At 43.4% G+C, this 24,602-nt stretch overlaps 1 long non-coding RNA gene across 2 annotated transcripts in view; it reads left to right on the forward strand.

The window, feature by feature from the left end:
- The window catches only part of LOC121273414, a 95,013-nt gene extending 70,760 nt beyond the window's left edge, over nucleotides 1-24,253 (forward strand). For both annotated transcript variants that reach the window (XR_005942018.1, XR_005942019.1), the window contains exons 2-3: nucleotides 679-853; nucleotides 24,177-24,253. This is a non-coding gene — a long non-coding RNA (uncharacterized LOC121273414). The remainder of the gene's footprint in view (nucleotides 1-678; nucleotides 854-24,176) is intronic.
- The last annotated feature ends 349 nt before the right edge of the window (nucleotides 24,254-24,602 follow it).

Here is a 24,602-nt window from a genome sequence, read left to right on the forward strand (position 1 = left end):
GCACTGCAGGAATTCATCAAGGCTCCTTTAACATGTTCTTCCAAACCTGTGATCTCGAAGAACAAGGACAGCAGATGTATGGGAACACCATCACCTTCAAGTTCCCTTCCAAGCCACACACCACCCTGACTTGGAATGTATCGTTGTTTCTTCATTATCACTTAGTCAAAATCTTGGAACTCCCTCCCTAACAGCACTGTGGGTACCCCTACACTACATGAACTCCACCAATTGAACAAGGCAGCTCATCACCACCTTCTCAAGGGCAATTAGGGATGAGCAACAAATGCTGGCCTTGAAAGCGATGCTCACATCCCACGAAAGAGTAAAAAAATATCTATTTTGCATTGTATGTAAATAATTTAAATGTTAAAATATCAGTTTTAAACATTTAGTTGTGTTATTGGTTTAAAATACAGTGCACCATAGTGAGATAGGGCACTGAGCACTAATGGTCCCTGTAACTGCAATATCTAATTGTATCAAAAAGTATTGTCTGCCACATTGTGAAGCCTGCAACAGATGTGTTTCGTTCAGCACGAACTGGAGCATTCTGCCAATGCAGTGTTTTTAACTTGTGCTAACTTTCTTGAGCAAGAAAATCTCCTCTTTAAAAAAAATTATTTGGATTGAAACACTGTCAAATGTTTTGTGTTCTTAAATGATGTTTGTTTTTAGGGTTGCATGCACCATCAGGAGCCTTGAATTTTGGCACTGGCCTAAAAGGAGGAAAGTAAGAGCTCTACCCTTCAAGGGAAGGAAATACATTTAACACAATGAATTACAAAGAGTGGAATGAAGGCTTTGCAAACTACGCATATCACCATTCAGAAACACTGGAAATGGACAGAAGGTAGGACTTAAACAAATGTCAATAAGAGATTCACTCAGAATTATAGGTATGTATATCACCACAAAGTTGTCCCATTATTCATAGCAAACAGGACTCAAGGGGTTAAATGGACAGCACCATCCTGATAACATGATCAAGGTGTAATTTGGTCAGATACTTGTAAATATGCTGATCAATTCATTTCACCATCAGTTATGTCTATGTCCAAAAAGGAAAATCCTCCCTGAGCCAAATAGTTTTCTTTGTTTGCAGCATATCTGAAATAAACATTATTATAGTAATAAAATAGCTCAAACAATTCCACAAATAGGAATAACAACATTTGTAATAGTAGAGAATATAATGCATTTGGAAGAGTTATATTCATGAGAGCAGAACGTACTTTAATAATTAATTATTCACCTGTACTTTGCCCACCTGATTTCCTTTATCATCTTACTGTGTATGTTTACCTGGCTATCTGTCAGATTATCAATTAATACCTCATAAAGCAAAAGTAACCAGGATGTTCCATTTAATGGGCTGGAAAGCAGAATAACGCTATTTAATGTAATCTTTATTTTATTTTTCGGTTTATTTTTTAAAAAATGAATCCTGTGTATTTCAAAATCAAAACCAGAAATTAAAACCCTCTTATTGTAAAGTTATTGAAAATGTGGCAGTTTAAATTACAGTAAAGGTTAAGTATACCAGTTCCATTGATGTAAGTTTAAAACGTTCTTCTACAGAAAAGATCAAAGTGTTGCAGCAGTGCAGGGCCAATGTCCTGGGTCAAGGTCTCCATGGTGGCCGCAATCCTACCGGTGTTGACCTCAGTGCATTGGCATGCTGGCGCTATCACCTCAGCCTGAATGCGGACGGACTCCTCCATCGAGCCTTGTAATCTGATGAGTGCAGCGGACATCCCTTCCTGATGTTCCCGAGCTTGCCTTTGCAGCTGCAGCAGCTGAGGTATGACCGAGTCCAGAGGCTCCTCATCTGACTCAGACTCAGTAAATTTCTGGTCTCCAGCAGCCCTCCGAGTGCCAGAAACCTGGGGAGTTCCTGCCACCATCTACTACAGATCAGACAGTGCGATGTGCTCACCAGATTGTAACTCCGAGGCTATTCTAGAACTAGGTCCCACCAAAGTGTGTCTCTGCTCTGGTGGAGGGTGTGGATGAGCGCTGTGACAGGTTTTTAATTAGGGTGTCATCAGATTCTTCTTCAGAGGTGTTTTCAGGGCTTGTGTAGAGGACCTGGGTCATGGCTGCTTCCAGATGTGCCTGCAGAAGCAAAGAGAGATAATTAGTGCACAGCAGTGGCCTGTGAAACAGGACACATCACTTCACAGTCTGATGGGTGTTTCACTGCTGGATCCTCACTTGGTTGAGCTCTGCCGATCTCACCATCAGCACAGGAACTGCCCAGGTCAACACTGGCCAGCTGGGTGACTCTATTTTCAAAGTTTGTGAGTGCCTTGATTTCAGGCATTCCTCCAACAGTCTGCCACCTCCTTTTTGTTATGTGGCAGCTTGTCCTGAATGAATACAGATGGAGAGAGTGTAAGCAGGCCAGATGAGAAAGATGCCTAGCATGTGTGGGTATTGAACGATGCCATGGGCAAGATGAGGACAGGATCTGCGGTGCAAATGAGGGTGTGTGTGGGAGAGTGAATGGTGATGTTCCTTGAACTGGCAGTGAGTGAGATTCCTGTGGATGTGTGATGGGCTTGTGAGTGTGTGAGTTGAACGTGATGAGAAGAGTGACTTAATCCTGGTGGAACAGAGGAGATCATCCATCCTCTTTTGGCACTGGGTGGCTGCCAACTTTTGCAAGGCATTGGCTCTGACCACCACTGCCACTGCCTCCCATGCTGGATTGGTGACCTTGCTTGCTGGTCTTCACCAGAGTGGGGGTAGAGGGCTTCATGGTGAGGCTCCGCAGCTTCCAGTTGGAGCTCGAGGGAGGTGTTGCTAAATTTGGGGGTAGCATGTTTCCTCTCTTTAGCAGCCATGACTTTCCTGCAGCTCCTGATGTCTTAGAGGGAGCTAGCTTTGTACAGGGGCGCCCTATAAACGTGGCGCCCGGATTACTGAAGGCCTAAGTTGACAGTGGGGCAGAAGAATCCAGCTGCCGGCGATCCAGCGTGTTTCCCGGGAATAAGGCTGGGAAGGGGACAATACTGCTCGAAAAGCCGCCATTACAGCCTGCGGGTAAATCGTCCTTTTTCCTTCCCACTACTTCACCTTGTGCAAATCTGGGATGATTCTGCCCTAAAAGATCTCCTTTGATGAGAATAATTAGAAAAAATATTTTTCAGCTGTGCTGTTAAAACATTCAGTATGTCAGCAGCTTCAAGCCAAGGAAAGCTTTTTATTCCTAAGATAAAAGCAAAAAACTGCGGATGCTGGAAATCCAAAACAAAAACAAAAATAAAAATACCTGGAAAAGCTCAGCAGGTCTGATTTTCTTTACCCACCTATTTCCATTATTTTTAAATGTATTTCCATCCATTGTTTTATCTCTACCTTTTAGCCTATTTCAATCCCTTCCCCCCACCCCACCCCCACTAGGGCTATCTGTACCTTGCTGGTCCTGCTTTCTACCCTTAATTAGCACATTCCTTAGATAATATCACCACCTTCAACACCTCTTTGTCCTTTTGTCTATGACATCTTTCAGCAATTTCCAACAATCACTGGCCCTCTATCCAGCTCTACTTGTCCCACCCCCCACCCAGCCCCCCCTCACCCCCCTTAAACCAGCTTATATTTCACCTCTCTTCTATTTTTCCTTAGTTCTGTTGAAGAGTCATAAGGACTCGAAACGTTAACTGTGTTCCTCTCCGCAGATGCTGTCAGACCTGCTGAGTTTTTCCAGGTATTTTTATTGTTGTTTTTGCCTTTTATTCCTACCCTGTTGTATAGTCATTTATGGGCAGCCCTATCTATCTTTTTATAATTGAGGGAAAACAGGAGAATAAAGAAGCACGTTGTTATGATCCCAGTTAAGGTCACCATTGGACAAGCCTGATCCCAGTGCGGAACCCAGCTTGATAGATCCTAACTTTTATTTGTTTGTTTAGCTACATGGAGAGCAGCTACTGAACAGAGTCAGTGGAGTCAGCTAATGAACTTTTAACAAAAGCAGAAAACATTCATTCAACAAGAAAAGATGAACAATATTATAATACTCCTTCACCCACAAGTGTACCTTTACAAATATATACACATTTGTAAGGATAACACAAGTTACAAAAGCTATCTTATACTCTAATGTTTGTAGTAAGTACAGTCCACGTAAACCAATAGGCACCCTGTGGTCAGACACACCAAGCTCTGAAACCAAGTGACAGTTGCCACATCAGACAGATGCTATGGATCTCTACTCAACTCCCCCCAGACACTTGTCACACCATAAGCCAACCAGTCTCACTGAACTTGGTCTTTCACACAAGGGTTTCTAATCTCCACTCTCGAATTACTCGCTCTAGAATCTTCTCCCAAGCCGACACTTTCTTTCAGACGCCCACTGCAAGGGTTCACCTCCAGGAGCAGAATTTTCCCCCCATGGTGGGGGGGGAAGTTCAGGAGCGGACACGGGCAAGTGCGCCTCCGATCGGCGCCCCCAGTTGGGGCGTGTTGCCATTTTACATGGGTGGGCAAATTAAGGCCTGCCCAGCATGACATCCACATAGAAGCTCTGTGCGCTCCCTGTGCGGGTGGTGGGTGGGGGATGGGGGGGGGCGGGGGGTTGCGGGGATGTGCTCTTTCACACACTCAGCTCGCTGAGGCTAAGTGCTGCCTCAGGGAGATAAGCACCAAATTCAAAAATGTTAAAAATATAAAAATAAAATTTCCCTGACACGTCCTCTCATGTGGCACTGTCACATGAGTTGGGACATGTCCATCACTTTTAGATAAACTTTTATTAAACTTTTAAAAACCTACATGAAACCTCATCCCGCCAGTAGATGAGGTTTCATACTTTCTTTGAAGCCCACCAGGGCTCCCAGCCTGCCCACCAACCTTAAGGTTGGACGGGCAGGTCCTTTACCAACTGCAATTACTTTTTAAATGGCCTCAATTGGCCGTTGACAGGTCGGCGGGAGCAAATGTGCCCCAGCCAACCTGAAAACTGAAAAGGAGTTCCGCCCAATGTCATCCCGCATTGGGGTGCAGGTCCCGCCTCCTGCACGCCGACCAGGAAATCCTGCCCCTGGGTTTCGAACCCTCTTTCTGGTGTTCCTCTTCCCTGGGTCACCACATGAATTCAAGTTTTCTTCCACGCATTCTCTCTCACTGACTCAGCTGTCAACAATACACCACTGCTTCACATATCCATAGCAAAGAGTTACAGGCCTTCACTTGTCTCTTTGGACCTTCTGGCCTCTTGCAAGCTGTTCTTACTTTAAATCTGCTTTCTGCAGCTTTTGTCTTTTTAAATCTGAAGCTTGGGGACTTTCTCTGTGCCCCCCACTCTTAACTTCACGTAACAAGACCTTTCTTTGACTAGGAGGTCTGCTTGGGACTTTCTCCTGTTCCACTCCCCTGGATTCTTGGGGACTTTCTTCTTTAGCTTGGGACTGGCTATTTGTCCCTTTTTGTCCAGTGTCTCTCTGGCAGCTTCAACCAACTTTAGCTCAAACAGCTTCCAAATCATTCTGCTGTTTCTAGGTTTTTCTGTGTGTCTGTGGGTGGAACCTGTCTCTCTGGACCCCTGTTGCTAGGCAACAGCCCAGTTTCTCTACTCTTGCTTGTTTAACTTAGCTGCAACAGTCATAACATTCTCATTAGAAATGCTGACACCTTTTACAGTGAAACTAAAACTCAATTTGACCTTTTCTTAAACTTTAAAGCTAAAATGCATTCCTAAAATCCAAAAATACCAATTTAAATTAGCTAAACTATCTCTATTTCCTAACAACATATAAAACAATAAGGAAAGCAGAGCTCTCTGACTCAGTTATATGAGGCTGCACTTTCAGCTATATTGCTGCCAATCTTTATGATTCTATGATCTCAACCAAGGGTGCAATCGAAACATAACCTTTGTCTCATTCCTGTTACTTATCTTTGGATTATTAACACATCAGCTTCAGTTTCCTGATAGCTTCTTGAACATTGCGCTCTGGGATTGCAATTTAGGATTGCCAACTCTGGTCAGAGGTACCCCTGGAGTTTTGGCCACAGGACTGCTACAAATGTTATTGCGCCTTTCTTTATTAAGGTTGGGTCCACTGTAGGAGAATAGCTTTGCACGTAGTTTTGTGTTAGTGGCTGTTGTGCAACAAAGTCAAAAACCCGGAGACCACCCATGAGCAGGGGAAGTGGGGAAAATAAAGCCAGGGGAAAATGACATAGTCAAGGGCATGAGAGGACGCAAAGCCAAGCTGGGCAAATGGGGCAGTCAATGTGCAAGAAGTGTGGAAAAAGAGGAAACAGACACAGGAGTGAGGAAGAAGGGACGCAGAGGGCAAGGAATTTTCAAAATTAGAAGCCAAGGGCAGAAAAGTGGGGAGAGGAGAAACGGGGGCAGGGAAAAGGGGAAAATAAGGTAGATAATTGGTTGGGGAAGTGATTCACAGAGAGGAAACTGGAGATGGGAGGACCTTTGATTCTATCACCAACTCAGTGCAATTTCATTGATAAGTAAAGGCAAGTGGTAACACTCGGATTCCTCTCATAACTAACAATAATCCAATAACTGTAGGCTAAGTCACCTTGTACTGTGCAAGGCACGGTCAGGCTCCCCAAGTGAGGCCTGCTCTCTTTCCCCTATCTCCTTGGACTCTTGTTTGATCACAGGTTCCTTGTGAATGTGAAATCTCTGAGCAGGGAGCCTTAGAGCTGATCTGTACTTGGATTTCACAAGTCAACATTGTCTGGTGGACCTGACCCAAACCAAATGATCACACAAAGGGCTGTGGGCTCAGTGTTTGGAGTACTTCGTCCTAAACTCAGCTCAGCATCAGCGTTTATAAATCTCTTCCTGAGCTAAGAAGTGGTAAAGGAAAGTTTTCAGATAATTATTTCTTAGTGCTTTTTCTGACAACCCGATTGCCTCCTTCCCTAGGGTGCCACTCTATTTTTCCTTTTCAAATACATATCCCATTCCAAATGGCATACCCAAGGTGAGGTGTGAACCTAGTGAAGCTACAACACAGGACTACTTGCGTGCCAAACAGCATAAGGAGCAAGTGATAGACAGAGCTAGGCGAATCCACAACCAATGGATCAGATCTAAGCTCTGCAGTCCTGCCACATCCAGTCGTGAATGATGATGGACAATTAAACAACTCACTGGAGGAGGAGGCTCCACAAATATCCCCATCCTCAATGATGGGGGAGCCCAGCACATCAGTGCAAAAGATAAGGCTGAAGCATTTGCTACAATCTTCAGCTGGAAGTGCCGAGTGGGTGATCCATCTCAGCCCCCTCCGGAGGTCCCCAGCATCATAGATGCCAGTCTTCAGCCAAGATAAAGGCAAAATACTGCGGATGCTGGAAATCTGAAACAAAAACAAAAAAATGCTGGAAATATTCAGCAAGTCTGACAGCATCTGTGGAGATGAATACAGAGTTAACATTTTGAGTCTGTATGACTCTTCTTCAGAGCTAAAGGGAAGTAGAAACGTGATGAAATATATACTATTTAAGGAGGTGAAACAGGTGAAGCTGGATAGAAGACCAGCGAAAGGTGGAGGCAAAGGAGAGATTGCAAAAGATGTCATAAACAAAAGACCAAAGGGGTATTAATTGTGTTACTGGCTAAAGGAGGTGCTAATGGTGACATTTAAAAGTAGAAAGCAGAATGTGATAATGGCTGGACCAGAGTAAGCACTCTGGAAGGAACAACATGAGCAAGTGACAGACGGTCCTAGTGGGCGTGGGGAAAGTGGCAGAGAAAAAAGATCAAAAGTAGGTTAGAAGCTGGGGATAAAACAACTAATAAAAATGAAAATAAATTAAAAATTAATAATGATAAAAATAAGTGGAAAAATAAATAAGTAAAAATTAAAACATAAAAATGAATATTGAAAAAAAGGGGTGAGGATAGAGGAGAGAGTTCATGGTCTGAAGTTATTGAACTCAGTATTCAGTCCAGAAGGCTGTAAAGTGCCTAGTCGGAAGATGAGGTGCTGTTCCTCCAGTTTGGGTTGGGCTTCACTGGAACAATGCAGCAGGCCAAGGACGGACATGTGGGCATGAGAGCAGGGTGGAGTGTTGAAATGGCAAGCGACAGGGAGGTCTGGGTCATGCTTGCGGGACACACAGAAGGTGTTCCGCAAAGCGGTCACCCAGTCTGCGTTTGTCTCTCCAATGTAGAGGAAACCGCATTGGGAGCAGCGAATGCAGTAGACTAAATTGAGGGAAGTGCCAGTGAAGTGCTGGAGTGTTTGGGTCCTTGGAGAGTGAGGAGGGAGGAGGTAAAGGGGCAGGTGTTGCACCTTCTGCGATTGCATGGGAAGGTGCCATGGGAGGGGGTTGAGGTGTTGTGGGTGATGGAGGAGTGGACCAGGGTGTCCTGGAGGGAACAATCCCTATGGATGCCAATGTGGGGGGGGTGAAGGGAAAATGTGTTTGGTGGTGGCATCTTGCTGGAGTTGGCGGAAATGGCGGAGGATGATCCTTTGAGTGCAGAGGCTGGTGGGGTGAAAAATGAAGACAAGGTGGACCCTATCGTGGTTCTGGGAGGGAGACGAAGGTGTGAGGGCAAAGGCACGGGAGGTGGGTTGGACATGGTTGAGGGCCCTGTCAACCACCGTGGGTGGGAAACCTCAGTTAAGGAAGAACCAAGTCTTCAGCCAATTTGATTCACTTCATGTGATATCAAGAAAAGGCTGAAGGCACTGGATACTGCAAAGGCTTTGGGCCCTGACAATATTTCAGCAATAGTACTGAAGACTTGTGCTCCAGAACTTGCCGCGTCCCTAGCCAAACTGTTCCAGTACAGCTACAACACTGGCATCTACCCGGCAATGTGGAAAATTGCCCAGGTATGTACACAAAAAGCAGGACAAATCCAACCCAGCCAATTACTGCCCCATCAGTCTACTCTCAATCATTAGTAAAATGACAGAAGGAGTCATCAACAGTGCTATCAAGTGGCATTTACTTATCAATAACCTGCTTACTGACACTCAGTTTGGGTTCGGCCAGGGTCACTCAGCTCCCAACCTCATTACAGCCTTGGTACAAACATGGAGAGAAGGGCTGAGCTCCCGAGGTGTGGTGAGAGTGATTATCTTTGACATCAAGGCAGCATTTGACGGACAGATTATTTGGTATAACCATACCTGTTATGACTATACTGTTAAAAATACACTTACGCTCAGATGGATAAACATTTCCTGGTGGGTTTCGTGGGTATCTAATGGGTGAGTACAGAAACTTCATGTTTCACAGCTGAGTTCTCTATGAGGTACTGTGATAGCAAGGTTCCTGGAGGAGCAAGATAATCTGAACAGCTGTTTTCTGTGTTTCATTGTGCACATGTGGTTGCCAGAAGTTGTTGTTGATTTATTCATTAACAACAGTGATAACCTCATCGTTACTTTTATCACAAAATCCAGGCCAATATAATTAATTCGCCAATTTTCTTTTTTTCCTTTATTTCCCAATTGGTCATTATAGAGTAAATTGTTCGGATGTGATTATAGAAATTGTTCGGATGTGATTATATAAATTGTTCGCTTGTGATTATATTGGCATCTTAGCATTTGTTTGCAATCAATACTTCAAAACAGACAAAAATACAGTCGCAATTCCATTTGTATTTACAGTCAGTATGTATCAGTGCAAATAAATTAAGTATTTATTCACCTTCAGTTGATTATCAATCCAATGTCTTAGTAATTCAACCGCTCAATGAATGAGGAATCTATGTTAAAAAGACTGAGGCTTTTAAATTACCTTGTGAGAGAATTAGTACAAACGTGATTGTCTGAAATTAGTCTGCTATTTTAGCTGAGGCAGTAATCTGTTTATTTTAAATTCCTTTGCTGAAATGGCACATAAGGAAATTTTAGATGAATACATTAAGCATTCATATACACTCTTGCCTGTTTTCCAACAGTGCAATTTCAAGGCCGTGGGGTGTCCAATAAAACTTTTGTAAATTAGCCCATTGTATTTTTAACAAGACCATATAGACTGGTTACAGCAGTAAGACTTTATAATACTAAAACAAAAACAATAAATGCTGGAAAAACTCAGCAGGTCTGGCAGCATTTGTGGAGAGAGAAACAGAGTTAACATTTTGAGTCCATTTGACTTGTCTACAGAGCTAAGGAGAAGTGGAAATGTGATGAAGTTGATACTGTTTCAGAGGGGGTGAAGCAGGTGGAGCAAAATAAGGTCAGAGATAGGTGGGGGGCTAAGGAGAGATTGACAAAGATGTCATAGACTCAAGACAAAGGGAGTGTTATTGGTAGTGGCAAAGACTAAGGAAGGTGCTGATAATGGCATAAAGGTAGGAGAGCAGAAGGTGTTAATAGCACTGACACCCAAGGGTCAGTGCTCTGTGGAATGCACAACATGGAAACCTGTGACAGATGGCCCTGATGTGGGGGGTAGGGTGTGGAGAAAAAAGATTTCAAAAAATGCAGTCTCCTCTACCTTGGGAGACTAAACACAGACTGGGTGACCACTTTGAGGACCATCTTCGTTCAGTCTGAAAGCATGGCCCAGACATTCCTGTCGCTTGCCATTTCAACACACCACCCTGCTCTCATGGCCACATGTCCATCCTTGGCCTGCTGCATTGTTCCAGTGAAGCCCAACGCAAACTGGAGGAACAGCACCTCATCTTCGGTTACAGTCTTCAGGACTTAACATTGAGTTCAACAACTTCAGACCATGAACTCTCTCCTCCACCTCTAGCCCTTTTTTAATCCAATTGTTTTTAATTTTAATTTATTTGTTTAACTATTTATTTATTTATTTATTCATTTTTTTTAAATCCTTTTTCTCCAACCGCCCCCATCCCAGTCCCCCCAAAGGGCCATCTGTCACTAGTTTCCATGTTGTGCTTTCATAGAGAGTGCTGACCCTTGTTCTGCTATTAACACTTTCTGCTATCTTACCTTTAAGCCACTATCAGCACCTTTTAAGTCTCTGCCACTACCATTAGCATTCCCTTTGTCTTGAGTCCATGACGTCTTTGTGAATATTTCCTTAGCTCCCAACTATCCTTAATCTTCGATCCTGCTCCACCCCTTCTTAAACAGTATAAATTCCATCACATTTCTACTACTCTTTAGCTCTAACAAAGAGTCATACGGACTTGAAATGTTAAATCTGTTTCTTTCTCCACAATGGTTGCCAGACCTCCTGAGTTTTTCCAGTATTTTTTGTTTCCATTTCAGATTTCCAGCACCTGCAGCATTTTGCTTTTATCTTAGTGTTTAATTCGCTGCCAGGAACGCCAACCTTGACAAAGTACTGCTCTTCTATCCAATAGGATTTCCATTTGTCTCTTTCACCCTGCTCACTCTCATTGCTTTCCATTTTCCTCCTGGTGTTTGACAAGATGTTTACCAAAACTCACTTTCACAGCCATACGTCCTCCCTCAGTGACTGTCTCCGTCTCCGACTTACCCCACTTGGATTCAACTGAAGTTTCATCCCTCATGTTTAGAATCCACAGCTACCTTGACTACAGCTCCTTACACCCTGCTTCCTGTAAGGACACCATTCCATTGTCCCAGTTCCTCCACCTCCATCGTATCTGTTGAGATGATGCCACCTTCTAAAACTGCACTCTGACATGTTTTCCTTTTTTCTTAACTGGGGGTTCCCACCCACTGTGGTTGACAGGGTCCTCAACCGTGTCTGGCCCATCTCCCACGCCTCTGCCCTCATACCCCCTCCCTCCCAGAACGAAGATAGGGACCTCTTCTCTTCACTTTTAACCCACCAGCCTCTGCATTCAAAGTATCATCCTCTGCCATTTCTGCCAACTCCAGCATGATGCCACCACCAAACACATCTTCCCCTCACCCCCCCATCAGCTGTCTATAGGGACCGTACCCTCTGTGACACCCTGGTCCACTCTTCCATCACCCCCAACTCCTCATTCCCTTCCCACGGCACCTTCCCATGCAATCGCAGAAGGTGCAATAACTGCTCCTTTACCTCCTCCCTCCTCACTATCCCCGATCCTAATCACTCATTTCAGGAGAAGCAGCACTTCACTTGCACCTCCTTCAATTTTGTCTACTGTATTCACTGATCCCAATGCGGTCTCCTCTACACTGGGAGACTAAACGCAGACTGGGTGACCACTTTGCGGAACACCTTCACTCAGTCCGCAAGCATGACCCAGACTTTCCTGCCACTTGCCATTTCAAAGCACCATCTTGCTCTCATGCCCACTGTCGCTGGAGATAGTGCATTGTAACCTTAAACCCCACTGTTCTCCGAGCTTGTGACAATGTGAAAAGTTTAGCCAAACCAGCAGATTGCCCCAGTTAGGGGGAGCTGGTGGCATAGTGGTTTTATCACTGGACTAGTGTTCCAGAAACCTATGGTAATTCTCTGGGGACCCAGATTCAAATCTTGTTATGGTAGACGGTGAAATTTGAATCCAATAAAAATCTGGAATTAAAAGTCTGATGACCACAAAACCATTGTCGATTGTTGTAAAAACCCATCTGACTCACTAATGTCCTTCAGGGAAGGAAATCTGCCATCCTTACCTGGTCTGGCCTACATGTGACTCCAGACCCACAGCTCTTTAAAACAAATGCCTTCTGAGCAGGGGTAATTTGGGATAGGCAATAAATGCTGGCCTAGTCAGTGATGGACACATCCCATGAATTAATAAAAAAAAAATTCTACCTAACTTTTTAATATAGGTTAACAGAATGCGAGCATGAGGTTTGTAAACTCAATAAGTAAATAAACGTTTATTGAACAAATTGTCTTTAACCAGTGGCAAAAGAAAGAAATATGAACTGCTAACTTCTGACTCAATGGACAGGATTTTCCCATTGGCAAGCGGGGGGGGGTGGGGCCCACTCGCCGACACATAAAATGACACACGGTGATGTTGGGCGGAACCCCTGACATTTTGGGATTCTTCCCCCCCCCACCCGCACAGAGAGCGCATAGAGCTTCTGTGCAGATGTCGTGCTGGGCGGGCTTTAATTGGCCCACCCATATAAAATGACACTGCGACCCAGATTCGGAGCGTCGATCGGAAGTGCGCCTGTGCGTGCCCGCCATTCAAATTCGCCCCCAACGGGGGCAAATCCTGCCCAATAGCTTAAACTCTACCCCTTCTTAAACACCTATACACAAACACACACATAAGACACTCAAAACATAGATTTTAGGATGAGATAAAACAGTTCAATAGCACCAATCTGGAGTACAGGATTAGTTGGGTTGATTTTGATTGATGTCTTCTAAATTCCTTGCAGTTTTTTGTTGATGACATGAGGTGATTTACCAACACTTTCAATCTGTGGTTCACTGGTTGAAAAACTTGCTTTTCAATGACTCTACTGGTCATTTTTCCCCTTTTCCTCTTGACAGGTGTTTTCAGAGAAAACAGGTTAGAGAGATGTGAGGGATAGCCAGCCAACTATTATGGCAGAATTGCTGGAATCTTACAAGCACAGGAGAGAGAGGTTTCAGGTCTTCCCTCTTTGCAGGCTAGGGGCTGTCCTGCCAGTACTGTCACCACACAAAACCCTGATCACCTGGTCAGGAGCCAATTAAAATGCTGTCATTAGGCAGTTCCCCCTAGTCCAGAACTCCTTTTCTGCACCATCCTGTTCTCCAATGGCAACCTCTGTTCTAGGATAGCAACATTGTAGATATTCCTCATCCTGTTCCAGCGAACACGTCTTTCAACTGCAGCCATGGTAGTTTTTTAAAGCCACAGTCTAATTTTAAAGCCACAGTCTAAGAAAAATAAAAAAAAAGGCTCTTTACATGCCTCCACCCTTAAAAGAGATGAAATGCCATTTCAGAAATGTACTTCATCACAAGATATGTGACACATGGACAACAAAGCATGAGACTTACATTCATTCATCCATCCTTCCCCATTATACTTATTTCATTAATTTACACCGGGACAATGCATCCGCGATTATATTATCTTTACCGGCAATGTGAACAATCGTTACATTGAATGGTTGAAACAATAGACTCCATTTAAACAGTCTCGTACTTCAGGTTTTAAACTTCTCACTGAATGCCAGCGAAATGTGATCAGTGTAGATTAGGTTTTCTTTGTTATCATGTCGAACCTAAACTTCAAAGTATTGAAGAGACAACAACAATGCTAGAGTTTCTTTTTCTACTGTTGAGTACTCCCTCTGATATTGATTTAGTTTTTTGGAAAAGTACCTCACCGGCTTCTCTATCCTTTTCCTTGTTTTTGGATTTATCTCTTTCTTTTTCTTGATCATTACTCTTGCCCTGCTCCACATCATTGCTATTGGATTTAACCAGTTTTCTTTGTGTTCCTGTTCCCGGCCTCTGCTTCTTGAGTTCGCATGTTGTTCTATTTCTTTATTTTTTTTCATTTACCCCTATCTCTACTTCTAGATTTGCCTCTTTTCCCTCTATCTTTGCGTTTACTCTATTCTCTATCTTGGCTTCTAGATTTTGATTTGGCTCTTTCTCCTCACTCTGTACTTTTACTATGTTCTCGACTTTTAGATTTCGACTTGACCTGTTTTGCTCTCTCTTTCTTTTTACTCTGTCTTACAACCGCTACTTCTAGATTTCACCGCTTTACCATTACTCTGCTCTGGATCATGTGTGTTGGATTTTGACTTGACCTGTTTCTCCAACTGTTTTCCATTAGTTGCTCTCGTGTTACTTTACATGCTCTTGTTTTCGTTTTGGGTACTGGCACTACACAATCTATTAATACCTAAATAAATGGTTCTTCAAAAATTGGTATGGGTATTAAAGGTGCTGGCTTGATTACATGTTGAAGTTTACCTACTACCTGACATGTATGACACGTCTTACAAAATTGCACTATGTCCTTATGAAGTCTTGGCCAGGTAAAATGCCTGTTTATCGATGCTTGGGTTTTCCATGTGCCTACATGTCCTGCCATAGGAACTTCATGTGCTACTCGCAATATCTCCTTACAATATTTGGGCGGTACTGCTATCTGATGAACAACCATCCATTCCTCATCCACAAGCCTGTGAGGGTGTCTCCACTTGCTCACCAGAACTGTGTTTTTAAAGTAATAGCACTCCGAAACTCCTTCAGCCTCAGCTTCAGCGTGAGCTGACTGTGCTAACTTGTTTAACTCTGGATCTGCTTTCTGAGCCTCAATTAATGAAGACATGCTTCATTTGAATTATCTTCATCCTAAATAAAGTTTTGGCTACTCTAACATCTGCTCATGGTATTATTTTGACCTCTGGTTATGGGCTTTGTTTAGCCATTGCTCTGGTCACCACACATAATGGAAAAATACCAGGAACTTGTCCATGCAACTGCTCTGTCTCTTTAGCCTCTCTCAGATTTTCTGTGGTTATAAGCAAAGCTAAAACCTTCACTCCTGCCAAATCATTTTCCAGGACTAAATCAATTCCTTCCACAGGCAATTTCTTAATCACTCCCACAACCACTGATCCAGACAAGAAATCACACTCCAATTGCACTTTGTACAATGGTACCAGGATATCCTCTCCACTTATCCCATTTGCTAATACTTTAGCTTTCATTGAACCCTCTGGAGGGAAAATTAGGTCATTCTCCAGCAAAAGAGTTTGAGCAGCTCTTGTGTGGCTTAATATAGTTATGGGTTTAGCTGCATCATTTGATGAAAAAGGGGTTATTTTCCCTTTAGACAAAAACTCTTTATATCTCTCGTCTACCTTATTCACTTCACCTGCATCTACAGCAGTGTTTACCTCCAGACCCTTACTGGCAGTTAAAGCTACAATTGGATCTGTGGCATTTTCTTTTTGAATTCCTTTTTCACTTTTACGAGCCCCAATAAGTCCCATGGGCTTCCCTCGCAACTTTCAGCATGCTGGACGAATGTGTCCTACTTTTTTACAATGGAAACATAAACTTCAACGCTTCACCTCTACCCTCAGTACCTTCCTTCCTGACCTGGGGAGGAGATCTCAAGGTATTCCCAGCTATCCATTCTTTACCCTGACTACTGTCCTTCCTTTCACTCTCCCACTTTCCATCCTTTCCAAATTTATGGGGGTGACGGAAAAAAGGTTTAATTTTGTGGATTAGCTCATAATCATCAGCCATTGCTGCTGCCTGTCCAGCAGTTGCAACCCTTTTGTCTTCAACATGGGTTCTTTTTACAGAAGGTAAGGAGTTTTTAAATTCTTCCAAGAGAATGATCTTTCTGGGAACTTCATAGGTAGTTTCAACTCCAATCTCATATCCACCTATCAAAACTACTTTGCTTAATCCTTTCAAATTCAATGTAAGTTTGCCCAGGCTGTTTCCTTAAATTTTGAAATGTTTGTCTGTAAGCTCCAAGGACCAACTCATATGCACTCAAAATGTCCTTTAACCGGTCTTTAATCAGTGGTAAAAAAAAATATGAACTGCTAATTTCTAACTCTCAAACCTAAACTCTACCCCTTCTTCAATCCCAATACGCATGCACACAAGACAGATAAGACACAAAAAACATGATTTTAAGGTTGGGATAAAACAGTTCAATAGCACCAATTCTGGATTCGATGGGTTGATTTTGATTGATGTCTTCCAAATTCCTTTCCATTCTTTGTTGATGACATGAGGTGGTCTTCCAGCACTTTCAGTCTTTAGTTCACTGGTTGAGCACTCGCTTTTCAAGGTCTCTGATGGTGATTCTTCCCCTTTTCTTCTTGACAGGGATTTTTCACAGAGAGAGCAGGTTATACAGATATGAGGGGGTAAAACAGCTAGCTATTATTGTAAAATTACTGGAATCTTACACACACAGGAGAGAGAGGTTTTAGGTCTTTTCCCTTTTTGGACTAGGAGCTTTTTTGTTGCACTGCTCTCACACAAACCCTGGTCACCTGGTTAGGAGCTAATTAAAATGTTGTTGCCAGGCTATTCTCTGTTAGACCAGACTCCTCCTTAGCACCATCCTGTCTTTCATGGCACAATCTGCCCCAGGACAGCAACATTGTATATATTCCTCACACTGATCCAGTAGATATGTCTTTCAAAGTGCAGCCATTGTAATTTTAATCTACAGTCCAACAGAAATAAAAAGATGTGTTCTTTACAACAGTCCAACTGAAATAAAAAGATTTGTTGTCTACAACTGTCTCTGTTGCAAGTTCTCTCATTTGATCTGTGCCCATGTGTGACTGATGAAGTTGCTGAAGAATATCAGATTGCAAAGACTCTGGCAAGATGACCTGCCTGCCTTTAAAAATGACTCCCTGGAGATGTCTAGCTCATCCCGGTAAGGACAAAATGGTCTCATGTGTTTGTAGACATGCTGAATTAAATCAGGCCATCCTTTAATGATGGCTTTCCACAATTCCTATAGTGTAGAATCTTTTGCCATTGCTTCCTGTAGCTGCTGGCATTTGCATTGTGCAAAATGTACCAGATCGGTTGACATACCTGCTTTCTTCTGCAAATGTAATGCAGCAGCTCCCTTGAAACTAACATTCTGGATATTTCGATGTTAGGTTGTGAATTGAGGTGATAGGAGTGGTTTCTGAGGTTGATCTTCCATACAATATCTGACTGATTGCATGAATTGCCATTAGTGTGAGTTCACAGCATGCTTGTAGGCCTGCGATCACTGGGCCCCTTAGTCTCCACAATGTAGAACACCTGTGACACCCAGTAGGATTGATTGTACTTGCACTCCAGGACTATGGATCCTGCACATGAAATCAGTGAACCATTGTACACTCAGAGTTTCACAGTAGTAGGTTTTGCCATGGCCTTCCATGTCTGTGGATCCATATCTTTTAGTTTTCACAGGAGTAGTATGTTGGCATTTCCCGTGTAAACTTGCGCCAAGACGAGCAGCTGCCAACTTTCCTCGGGCAGATCATTTGAATCTTGGCAAACCCTTTGGACAGTCTTTGTTTTCTACAAGACTGGTGGTGTTCACTGCTCTTCGTCTTGTCGTGCACATCGTCGACATTTTCTGGTTTGCCAATCACCTCATATATATGTTTTTGATGAGATACCAGATGGTCTTTCTTATTGCTTGAAGGTCCCCGTTGTGTACAGTCTGTTTGGATCAGTGCATGGCTCTTTGTAGCTGCGTCAGCCTTTGCTCTAGTTCACTGCCACTGCCAATGGCCTTTTCTGCCATATGTCTGGCAAAATTGATGGAAGCTGGACATTTCCTTGGTGCATGCAGAGATCACACCTTCCACATGTCTTGCTAGGCTTGGCTGTTCAAGTAAGTGCATCAAAAACTGGGATTTTACTTAGGATCTGGAAGCTTCATTGATCTGTGAGGATCACTTTGTATTTACGTCCATCCTTGAGTAGCTCCTTGATACTATTTGTTTTGGGCCTGTCTAGCAGATCTTTCTGGAATGCTTCCATGGGAGCGGATGTGATCACCAACTCAACAATTCTATATGCTAGCTCTGTGTTTGAAAATCACAGTGCGTCCCCTTTTCTCTGCATCTGCTGACAAAGTGGGCTATGGATTCTGCAGGCTGCTGTTGAAATGACATGAACTCTAGTCAATGTATACAGAAGGTTAACTTGATATTGAACCGGTCTTCTAATGTAGTCCATAACCTTTAGGGATCCTTTAGCTCTTCTGCTTTTAATCTTGACGTGTTCAGCCCGTGTAGACCTTCATTCCCAATTGCTGGATGAATTTTTATGGCTTGCTTGTCTGGTTCACACACACCTGAATCAAGAAACCGTTGCTTTGTACACTGTTTAAACATTTCAAATTTGGACGTTAGGTCAGATGCATCCCAATTCAAACTGGGGAATTTTGTGGACATTTTGACAATATCCCATTTACCTTGCTTCTCCTTTAGTACCTGGGATGAGAGTTGCTGTAGATGCTTTCGCATGCTTTTCCAAAACTGCCCATTATAATTGCAACCTTCTCTGGCCCGGTTTTTATGATGGTTTTTTTGTGTTTGACTCTCCGTAACTTTCCATTGACCTGGCCCACACCCTGGTCACTTGCCTTTCTTGACTAAGCTAACCCGGTGCTGGTCCTCACAACACACTGTCCCACTCACTGAACTGACCGGTTATGTGCTGCAATGTCACCATGAGGGATCTATCTGCTCACCAGCTCTTTATTTGAACACTCTAGGCACAGTGTCCTCAAAGCTTTTCTGCTCAGTCAGCATGCTACGGTTTTAACACTCTCCAACACTGCAGCTTCACTGCGGGTCTGATCAAAACGTCGAGGGTTGTCTCATGCAGTGTAGCATGATCTAAGACTGTTCACCATGCTGTACCAGTACTTATTCTTACCTCCAGGCTGAGCATTATGTCGTTTAGAAGGAACCACTGCTGCACACCATTGTTGTGTTTTTATAATAATATATGAAGCACCAATCATTCATAAGGGATTGTGTAAACATATTGTGGGTTCATTTATTGAGACTAGGCACAAGGAGACATTTATATATGGGCAGAGAGCTTGAATACATCAATAGCAGATCTGTCTGTATGTGCTGTGCTCTGCTACAAAGCAAAGGTGAAACTAAACTGGATCACATGACACACTTCCTTTCAAGTGATGGCATGCTGCAATCCTTTAAAGGCATATTACAACAATTGTCAGGGCTAAAAGTACCATTCTTGTTTTTAATTTAATCAAATTTGATGGGTAATTCAATCTTCAAATGGAAAAAATGTCCTAAAGCAAGGCAACTTGCAACAGATCTTCAATGCCTTTCCATTCTAAGATCAAAAGGAAAGGTTTCGGACCAAAACTCTACTTACCCATATTCTCACCAGTTGAGATCATCTGACACCAAACCACATTGTGTTGTAGACTGCATGTCAGGAGACTAGAAAGGACAAAACAAAAACAGAATTACCTGGAAAAACTCAGCAGGTCTGGCAGCATCGGCGGAGAAGAAAAGAGTTGACGTTTCGAGTCCTCATGACCCTTCGACAGAACTTGCGTTCGAGTCCAAGAAAGAGTTGAAATATAAGCTGGTTTAAGGTGTGTGTGTGGGGGGGCGGAGAGATAGAGAGACAAAGAGGTGGAGCGGGGGGGCGGGGGTGTGGTTGTAGGGACAAACAAGCAGTGATAGAAGCAGCTCATCAAAAGATGTCAACGACAATAGTACAATAGAACACATAGGTGTTAAAATTAAAGTTGGTGATATATCTAAACGATGTGCTAATTAAGAATGGATGGTAGGGCACTCAAGGTATAGCTCTAGTGGGGTTTTTTTTTTATTTATATAATGGAAATAGGTGGGAAAAGGAAAATCTTTATAATTTATTGGGAAAAAAAAAGGGAAGGGGGGAAACAGAAAGGGGGTGGGGATGGGGGAGGGAGCTTACGACCTAAAGTTGTTGAATTCAATATTCAGTCCGGAAGGCTGTAAAGTCCCTAGTCGGAAGATGAGGTGTTGTTCCTCCAGTTTGCGTTGGGCTTCACTGGAACAATGCAGCAAGCCAAGGACAGACATGTGGGCAAGAGAGCAGGGTGGAGTGTTGAAATGGCAAGCGACAGGGAGGTTTGGGTCATTCTTGCGGACAGACCGCAGGTGTTCTGCAAAGCGGTCGCCCCAGTTTACGTTTGGTCTCTCCAATGTAGAGGAGACCACATTGGGAGCAACGAATGCAGTAGACTAAGTTGGGGGAAATGCAAGTGAAATGCTGCTTCACTTGAAAGGAGTGTTTGGGTCCTTGGACGGTGAGGAGAGAGGAAGTGAAGGGTCAGGTGTTGCATCTTTTGCGTGGGCATGGGGGTGGTGCCATAGGAGGGGGTTGAGGAGTAGGGGGTGATGGAGGAGTGGACCAGGGTGTCCCGGATGGAGCGATCCCTACGGAATGCCGATAAGGGGGGTGAAGGGAAGAAGTGTTTGGTGGTGGCATCATGCTGGAGTTGGCGGAAATGGCGGAGGATGATCCTTTGAATGCGGAGGCTGGTGGGGTGATAAGTGAGGACAAGGGGGACCCTATCATGTTTCTGGGGAGGGAGGAGAAGGCGTGAGGGCGGAATGCGCGGGAGATGGGCCGGACACGGTTGAGGGCCCTGTCAACGACCATGGGTGAAAACCTTGGTTAAGGAAGAAGGAGGACATGTCAGAGGAACTGTTTTTGAAATGTAGCATCATCGGAACAGATGCGACGGAGGCGAAGGAACTGAGAGAATGGGATGGAGTCCTTACAGGAAGCGGGGTGTGAGGAGCTGTAGTCGAGATAGCTGTGGGAGTCGGTGGGTTTGTAATGGATATTGGTGGACAGTCTATCACCAGAGATTGAGACAGAGAGGTCAAGGAAGGGAAGGGAAGTGTCAGAGATGGACCACGTGAAAATGATGGAGGGGTGGAGATTGGAAGCAAAATTAATAAATTTTTCCAAGTCCTGACGAGAGCATGAAGCGCACCGAAGTAATCATCGATGTACCGGAGAAAGAGTTGTGGAAGGGGCCGGAGTAGGACTGCAACAAGGAATGTTCCACATACCCCATAAAGAGACAGGCATAGCTGGGGCCCATGCAGGTACCCATAGCCACACCTTTATTTGGAGGAAGTGAGAGGAGTTGAAGAGAAGTTGTTCAGTGTGAGAACAAGTTCAGCCAGACGGAGGAGAGTAAGTGGTGGATGGGGATTGTTCGGGCCTCTGTTCGAGGAAGAAGCTAAGGGCCCTCAGACCATCCTGGTGGGGGATGGAGGTGTAGAGGGATTGGACCGTCCATGGTGAAGAGGAAGCGGTTGGGGCCCAGGGAACTGGAAATTGTTGATGTGACGTAAGGTGTCAGAGGAATCACGGATGTAGGTGGGAAGGGACTGGACAAGGGGAGAGAGAAGGGAGTCAAGATAACGAGAAAGGAGTTCTGTGGGGCAGGAACAAGCTGAGACGTTCGGTCTACCGGGGCAGTTCTGTTTGTGGATTTTGGGTAGGAGATAGAAGCGGGCCGTCCGAGGTTGGGAGACTATCAGGTTGGGAAGCTGTGGGAGGGAGATCCCCAGAGGAGATGAGGTCAGTGACAGTCCTGGAAACAATGGCTTGATGTTCAGTGGTGGGGTCATGGTCCAGGGAGAGGTAGGAGGAAGTGTCTGCGAGTTGACGCTCAGCCTCCGCGAGGTAGAGGTCAGTGCGCCAGACAACAACAGCACCACCCTTGTCAGCGGTTTTGATGACAATGTCAGGGTTGGACCTGAGAGAATGGAGTGCAGTAAGTTCAGAGAGAGACAGGTTAGAATGGGTGAGAGGAGCAGAGAAATTGAGACGACTAATGTCGCGCCGGACAGTTCTCAATGAAAAGATCAAGAGAAGGTAAGAATCCAGAGGGAGGGGTCCAGGTGGAGGGAGAATATTGGAGATGGGTAAAAGGATCCGTTGAACTGGGAGAGGACTCCTGCCCAAAGAAGTGAGCCCGGAGACGAAGACGGCGGAAGAAGAGTTCAGCATCATGCCGAGCCCGAAATTCATTGAGGTGAGGGCGTAAGGGTATGAAACTAAGTCCTTTGCTGAGCACTGAACGTTCAGCATCGGAGAGGGGAAGGTCAGGGGGTATAGTGAATACACGGCTGGGGTTGGGATTGGAAGAAAGGGTGGGGACGGAGGAACAGGCAGGGGTGGAGGGTCCTAGATGGGTGTTGGTGTCAATGAGTTGTTGCAGCTTGCGTTCCTTAGCACTTGAGAGAAAGAGAAAAAGTTTCTTGTTGAGGACAGTTTGCTATTGAAGGATAATGATCATTTCAGATATTTTAATGAACTCTGTGTACTATGTATAATATTGTCTTCTACTTATAGTGTTAAATGTTCTTAAACTGTAAATATGTGCCCAGTATCTACTATAATGCTTTTAGCCAGTTTGTTCCTGAGTTTAATTTTCTGTATTTTAATATTTGCAAATGTAGTGAAATCCTTATACTACATGAATTTAAGGTCATGGTGTTACTGCAAAACAAAATAATTGTTAACCCCAGGCTATGTAACCTGTAAAATGTAAAACGTAGATATTCAATCACTGAAAGAGATATAGTGTTTAAAAGGCATAAATCACAGCAATTGGCAGCACCAGTTCTTCCTTTCCCTCTAGCTTGGCAGTAACTGCCTTCTGAGATTCCAGGAGGATGAAATTGGATGGTGCTATCTGACCTCTACTGGTTAGTGAGACAATATGTTACTGTTAGTTATATCACCACTCCCAGTTTACGTAGACAAGAAAATAAGCTTCTTGGGTATAATGCACTTAAGTCCTTTGTGCTACAAGCATAAGAAAGGTAAAAAGCTCGATTTTTAAGTATTATACATTACAGAGAATCTTTATAAGGCTGTAACCTAATGGGGGATTTCTAGTGACATGTAATCCATAATGTTTAAGAATGAGATTTGAGCATAGGGATTGAATTATAGCCTATCATCTGTGCTCTGTACTTCTTTGAATGAAATGGTTTTTCTTTATGCAAATTGTTACTGTTTCCTGCCTCAAAACTATGTTTCGATGTTGTGTGAGGCAGAATGTTATGAAGGTTTCACAATGATAAAAGTGTTTTTTAGGGAAGGTTGTTATGCGGTGGCTTTCTGCAGTTAGATGAAAAATATGTAACTAATAATGACTAAGTAAAGGTTGATAGAAGCTGAGGTAACATTATTGTTGATGCTGTTGTTTATGAGGCACTTTTTTTTAAGTCTCCTGTGGTTATCTTAACAGGTAAGTGCAATAGCATGCACAAAAGAGTTCTAAGGTGTTTATTGTGTAATCACTGTAGGCTCAGAGAAATAGTCTTGAGGGAATCAAAGGATAAGGTGTATTCACAATTCAACAAGCATCATGCTGCAGAGGGAGCACAAATCCTTATAATCTATGTTCCTTTATTCATATCGCATTACTTCCAAAAAGCAGGAGTATTTGTGTGAGAGAGCATTATCAAATGCTAAATAGATTCTAGAAGCTTAACATCACACAAGCAACCATCTGCAAGAATTGAAGACACTGGAAATTTTCAAAAATGTATTGATTTACTATAATGTAGTTAAAATAATTTATCTTAAACTTGTTTAATGATTGTCATGTTGAGACTCTGACCTTAGCTACATTGATGACATTTCTCAGTTCTCTGCCAATATATAAGCAAAGAGCTTCAGGTGGTTCTACAGATTGATATTACAAAGCAAATTTATACATTATTAAGTTGGCTAAAAATACACAATTTTGCAAAGGTTTTTGTTTTCTGTTGTATTAGTGAACAGGGGAGACCTTCTGCAATCCACACAACTCCACTGCAATCTCCCTACCAGCAGAATCCATTAGATTCACCAGGTTTCAGAGATGGGAGCAGCCAGAGATTATTCCAATGAGATCAATTGAGAGAGAACAAAACATGACAAGATCACCATTCTTTAATATGAATCCATATGAAAGTGAAACTGGATGTGGTATGTTTTCTATATTACTCAGTTATAGCTGTTTATGTGCAATATGAATGTGCTTTTCAAATACTTATTTGTGCTATGCAAGCATTATGCATTTATAATTGTGGTTTTTAATGAAACTGTTATTACAAGTATTTGTACATCAATTTTGGCCTTGTCAATCTATTTTTGGTCTTTGCTGAGCTACTTACTCAGAGGACAAACAAATTCTTTACTTCCAATAATTACATAAAATA

The sequence above is a fragment of the Carcharodon carcharias genome (assembly GCF_017639515.1).
Source record: "Carcharodon carcharias isolate sCarCar2 chromosome 15 unlocalized genomic scaffold, sCarCar2.pri SUPER_15_unloc_1, whole genome shotgun sequence".
NCBI lineage: Eukaryota > Metazoa > Chordata > Chondrichthyes > Lamniformes > Lamnidae > Carcharodon > Carcharodon carcharias.